This window comes from Centruroides sculpturatus, unplaced genomic scaffold, assembly GCF_000671375.1.
Source record: "Centruroides sculpturatus isolate CEXI.00-Female unplaced genomic scaffold, Cexi_2.0 scaffold861, whole genome shotgun sequence".
NCBI lineage: Eukaryota > Metazoa > Arthropoda > Arachnida > Scorpiones > Buthidae > Centruroides > Centruroides sculpturatus.
In genome coordinates, this window is record NW_019385091.1 from 69,358 (window position 1) to 75,797 (window position 6,440).

Here is a 6,440-nt window from a genome sequence, read left to right on the forward strand (position 1 = left end):
TCAAGGTACAGTCTAAAAATATTAATATATATATATATAAGAATTTTGTTTTTGTATTTATATATATAACTTAATCGAGATTCGAGGTTAATCGAAGTTCTACTGTATCTAAAAAAAATACTTCTAAGTTCCCGATCCGTAATATAGATCGTTGGTAAAAACGTTCCTGGATCGTTACGGCAGTTATGGCGAAGTAGCGACGGATAGGGTGGAGGTAAGAGTCAGTTGATGAGGCCGTCGATGTCTGCTCTGGAGAAGTCCGCCCTGTGGACCGCTTCCACAGGGCATTTATACTATTATATATAGGGCATAAAAGCGGACATTTATACTATTTTTGTGGGAAGAGAACCGTGACATTACTGATTTATACGCACACCTGTTAGTGTGTTGACGTCTGGATCTAGCTAGTACGGACCACTGGCACAGAGAAGTTTGTTTAATTTATTGATATTGGTGTCTAGAAGATAGGATTTTATAATATAAATTTCTATAGTTTGGCGGCTCTCATCCATAAATTAACATTCAGCCGACAATAATTTCTGTAAACTGGTGAACAATCTAGAAATTGTTTATATCAAACGTCGCGTCTGACTACGAACGAGGCGATTTATTGTTGTAACCACGTGTCACGTGCAATCAAAGAGGGGATAAGAAACATCTCTTATTCCCGTCTTGTTGATATTAACGTCTATAGAATTACTTTTAAACAAATGGAGGAGATTTCTTTTATTGATATATTAACAATTTTTAAAGAGGAGATCGTCTCGGNAAAAAAAAAACCTCGAATCTTTTGCATATCTCGAAATTTCAAAGTGTCCCGAGTCCAAAAATGTAAAAATTTTGAAAGTGTCATTTTTTGATGGAGCGCTAAACTGTCCTTCTGTTATACATAACAGCCGGAAAAGTAAAAATTTTCGAATATATATTTATATATTACTTAGAAAAGTCTTTTAGCTTTGGAATAAAAAGTTTCTACGCTCTATCTTTATTAGAACTCTATTTATTGAATCTTTTATTCTGAGGTCACCTGATAGCATCAGAATTTCCGGGTTTCTTTCGGTAACAAGTCCGCCCCTGGTCGGAGTCGGTAGATTTTTACACGACTACACAGCACTGGTCAAGATGAAGCTTTCGTGTAAAATCAAATTTTTCAGGATAGCTTTTATACCGAAATTCTACACCAATGTTTATGTATAATGATTGGTCATTTATAATTCTCCCGACAAATATCTAGTAAAACACGTGTGCAATGAGGAAATTTATAAGAATAAATATTATTTATTGTCGAGTGAACCTTTTAAATGTTATGAAAATCAAGCCATTCATTCCTCTTAGCAGGCACTGTGTTCAATCAGGCCGCGAAGGTATCAATGAAATGAACTGAATTAAATTCCTTTAGCTTTTATGTTGATTATAATTGTTTTCGTTACAGTGAAACAAATATAAGGATGTTTAGGATCAAGTATGTGAGAACGTCTTTAAATGATGTAATAATAACGTCATAAAATACATCCAAATAATAAGATTTACATCAGACTGTGTAGTAATGTGAAATGCAAGTATAATTGGGGAAACGGCCCTGAAAGTGAAACAATTGAACTCAGGCATACGAGGATTGAAGGTTTGTGCGCTTCACCAACATTCTACCTATGTGAAGTGTTTTTTGTATCTCGTATCAAATATGTAATTACGCCTCACATTTCCTTAAAAAGTCCTTCCGGAAAATACTTTCTTGTCATATTTTTCCAATTATTGCTTTGCCTTATTTAATTGACAGAACTCATCCCTCGAGAGCACGTGTTCCATTCCAGCTAAACATCCTTCGAGGACGATACTTTTCAATGAAATACCAGAAAAACCATCAATATGTATAATAAATATTTTAATTTAGTGCCCACAGGAAGAAAGAAATTTCAAAAATCAAATGTGTATATCCACGTATATATACTTTTACACAATGAACAAGTCATAACTATACTGCTTATATATATGTTACAACACTATGTTACAGTCAAAACCCGTTTTTAGTTAGAACGCGTTTTAACTAGTTGAAACTAGTTTTAATTCAAATTCATTTTTGACTACAGTAAATTCTAGTTTTAACTAGACAAAATCTGTTTTGTCTAGTTAATTTACTGCTGTACATGTTTTGACTTTAGACAAAACTAGTTTTAACTTTTAACATTAGTTAAAACTAATTTTAGCTACATAAATATGTTTGGGAGAAATAAAGTTGTGTGTAGTGATTCGGCGGAAGATGCCTAACATTTTGATTATGAAGAAANCAAAAAAATTTAATTTTTTTAATTTTTTTAAAAAAAATTAAATTTTTTTAAAAAAAAGTATTCAATTATTGGCTTACCTCCAGATACACACAAATTCTCCCCATATTTGTTCGAAGTCGAATCATTTTCCTGTTGTATCCTTCCGTTTCTCTTTTTCTTTCGTATTAAATATATCACAAAAAGAGAAATTGTAAGTAAACTTAACAGAATTTGGAATAAACTCAACAGACACATGGTCAATATTTCTCTTGATCTGCAGTTTTCGATGCAGTACCGTACGTAATAATCAAATATCTGTGCCGAATAATGCCAATCACAATCAGAGTTTTTTCCACGTGATTCACAGTCTGCCTATTATAGAAGACTAACAACGAGAGTTAATTTCTCCCATTTCTTCCAACAAGGTTGGATAATTCAATTAATGTTTTATATTAGTTACAACACATTTTCATTTAAAACGGGGTCGTAATTTGAGTACATTTTGATAGTAGTTATATAATAATAAACTATTACTCTAATTTATGTTATAGTTGAGTTATTAAAGGTAAAGATGTTACCTATACCGAAGACGATACCTGCGTCATAACCGAACCAGTTCTGTTATTGAGCGGTGGTATTTTACTTTAAATTTTGTTTTTTTTTTTTACTTTTAGAATAATTTTTTAATTCAAAAAATGTTTATGTTTTACGAATTTTCTGTTTTGAATATTCGTTTAGTAAAATGGAAATGAAAATTTTACTGAATAAAAACATTTTCCTGCAATTCAATTTTGTAAGAGCCAAGAAAGTAACAGAGATTCTCCCATTCTCATTAAGTCGGTGAGGCAGAAACATCATGTAATCACGCTTATAGTTTAGTTTTTATAAAAATTTATTATTTGACATGGCAAAATATTTTCATGCTCTAGTGTAGAACCAATACCATTGTCAAGACCAGGGCTGTGGAGTCGGAGTCGTCAAAAAATCCACCGACTCCGACTCTTTTTTTAATTCTCATTTTCACTTCCAATCTTGTATGTATATAAAACGGAAAAGTTTTGGAATCGTGTCAAATTTGACCCTTCAGGTTTTTTTAAACAAATCTACACGTTTGGAGACCTCCCGAATCCCTGAAAAAAGTCTATAAAATGGGAAAAATTCGCGCGCACGTGTCTGTTGGCGTCTAATTTGTTTAATTTCTTTATTTTTTGTCCTGAGATATATTAAGAAACGAAATATGGCACTGTGGCTCGCGTATAAAGATACATTAATACTATTAAATTTTGGTTCTTAATTAAAGGTCGACAGGGTGAAGTCATAAAAGTGGTCACGTGTCATATCTCTTATTAATAACTATTTTACTCGTTATTAGCGTTCAAAATTTAAAATAAAAAAAAAATTTGTCTCTACTCTGAAAGTAAGCTTTTTTTTTTTCATTTTATAATAGATCGTTCAGATGTTCTCGCCTGAGATGTTAGAATGTGTATGGGGACACGATTTAGTTCAACCACTTTGACGTTTAATAACTAACTCCCGTGTTAAACCATCCGACTCCGATTTGACCACTCTGACTACAGAAATTATTAGGCTTCAAACAGGGTAAATAAGATCATGCCCCCCACACAGTCTAACATCCATATATAGGACTATACTTTCCCTCTGTTATATGTAACAGCCGGAAAAGTAAAAATTTTCGAATACTTATTTATATATTACTTAGAGGAGTCTTTTAGCTTTGAAATAAAAAGTTTCTATGATCCACCTTTATTAGAACTCTATTTATTGAATATTTTATTCTGAGTTCACCTGACGACGTCAGAATTTCCGGATCTCTTTCGGTAACATGTCTGTCCCTGCTCGGATTCGTAATTGGAGTCGGTAGATTTTTACACGACTACACAGCCCTGGTCAAGATGAAGATTTCGTGTAAAATCAAATTTTACAGGAAAGCTTTTATACTGAAATTCTATACCAATGTTTATGTATAATGAATGGTCCATTTATAATTCTCCCGACAAATATCTGGTAAAACACGTGTGCAATAAGGAAATTTATAAGAATAAATGTTATTTATTGTCGAGTGAACCTTTTAAATGTTATGAAAATCAAGCCATTCATTCATCTTAGCAAGCACTGGGTGTAATCAGGGTCAATGGCCTCAAAGGTATCAATGAAATGAACTGAATTAAATTCCTTTGGCTTTATGTTGATTATAATTGTTTTCGTTACAGTGAAACAAATATAAGGACGTTTAGGATCAAGTATATAAGATCGATAAATGATGTAATAATAACATCATATAATAAGATTTACATCAGTTTGTGTTGTAATGTGAAATGCAAGTATAATCGGAGAAACGGCCCTCGGAGTGAAACAATTGAACTCGGGCATGCGAGGATTGGAGGTTTGTGCGCTTCACCAACATTCTACCCATGTAAAGTTTTTTGAATCGCGTATCAAATGTGAATCACGTGTCATTTTTCTATAAAATTACTTCTGGAAAATATTTTCTTGTCATATTGTCCAATTATTGCATTGCCTTATTCCAGTGTTTTTCAACCTGTGGGTCGCTACCCCCAGGGGGGTCGCGTAGCCTTGTACGGGGATCGCGGGTAAAATAAAAAGACAAGTGTTTGTAGGTCCTACACTACATTAAAAAAACTACAATTTCAGCGCGAAGGTTGTACTTGTTTATTATACAGTACAGTTGGTTTTTTGATTGACATTTAGGGGTCCGAATGATGGGTGTCGCCTGGGAGGGGCCTGAGTGGGTACGGCCCACCCCAGGAAATGATAGCCGAAAAAGTGTTGAGCTGACTTGTAAAAAGAAGTAATAAATAGAAAAGTAGAAGTGATAAACTCTCATCCTAAAAAAATAAAAAAATAAAAAAAAGGTCAACGTCAACAGCACTCTGAACCCATTGTTATTATAAGAAGGAATTAACATACTATACGTGTCTTAAGTTATTGTCGTTTCTTCTTAAATTCTCATTTTAGTCAACAATAATTTCTATCAACAGAAAGAAAATTAAATACATAATTTTTTAAATCACTGATATAGTTTTAATATGTCCCTAGGGGGGTCGCCAGAATTTTTTAACTTGTAAAGGGGTCGTGTATTCAAAAAGGTTGAAAAACACCGCCTTATTCAATTCACAGAACCCATCTCTCGAGAGCACGTGTTCCATTCCAGGTAAACATCCCTCGGGGACGATATTCTTCAATGAAATCCCGGAAAAACCCACAATATGTATAAAAAAATATTTTAATTTAGTGCCCACAAGAAGAAAGGAATGTCGAAAATAAAATTTATATATATCCAGATATCTATATATATATATATTTATTTATACAATGAACAAGTAGCAAATATACTGCTTATGTATACATACACACGACAGACACAAATAAATAGACAAATAATATATATATATATTATAGTCATTACATCGTTTAAATAGAGACAAATGCAATTAATATTTTTCGATAAACAAATTACTTTGCCACGTGTTGACATCATTTTTACAGACATAAAAATACGTAATTAAAATTAAAATATGGAATTGTCTTTTCTGCATATTTTAATTAAATTTATTTCATATACTTTTAATAAATTTGTTGCAAATAATAAAAAACACAGTTTAGAATTTAATTAGTTTGCTTTGAAAACCATTAAATAAATTCATTTCCTAAAAAGCAATTTAGAAAAACAATTATCAGTGAATGGAAATTCCCTTTACTGTTGATTGATTGTTCGTATTAAATAAAGTAGAATTTCAAATGACAATTGGCAATAAATAAAGAAAAGGCCATTAATAGAAATCAAGGAAAAATAAAAAAACTGATAAGGAATTAATTGCACGTTAATTACTTTCACTTTCCTATTTTTTCTTGATTGTTTTGGCTAATCCGCAAACAAATGACCTATTGAATTGAACACCTTCATTTCACCTTTACTTTCATAGAAGTGAAATTTAGTTTTTTAACTTTCCTCGTGATAAGTCTCAATTTTATTTTCAAACAATGCAATAATTTCTGTAAATATTTTACCCTCCTCACACACAAGGCAAATTTGTTTAGAAAATAATCGAAATATAATCAACTTAGTTTAAATATATTTTATTTTAAAATTTAAAATAAAATATAAAAATCGCTACAGTTTGCCTTTATTATTAG

General features: G+C 31.8%; 1 protein-coding gene across 1 annotated transcript in view; it reads right to left on the reverse strand.

The window, feature by feature from the left end:
- The window catches only part of LOC111634551 (cytochrome P450 4C1-like), a 25,314-nt gene extending 22,896 nt beyond the window's left edge, over nt 1-2,418 (reverse strand). The window contains exon 1 of the mRNA XM_023379350.1: nt 2,363-2,418. The gene's annotated coding sequence lies outside the window, so the exon portion shown is untranslated. The remainder of the gene's footprint in view (nt 1-2,362) is intronic.
- Between the last annotated feature and the right edge of the window lie 4,022 nt (nt 2,419-6,440).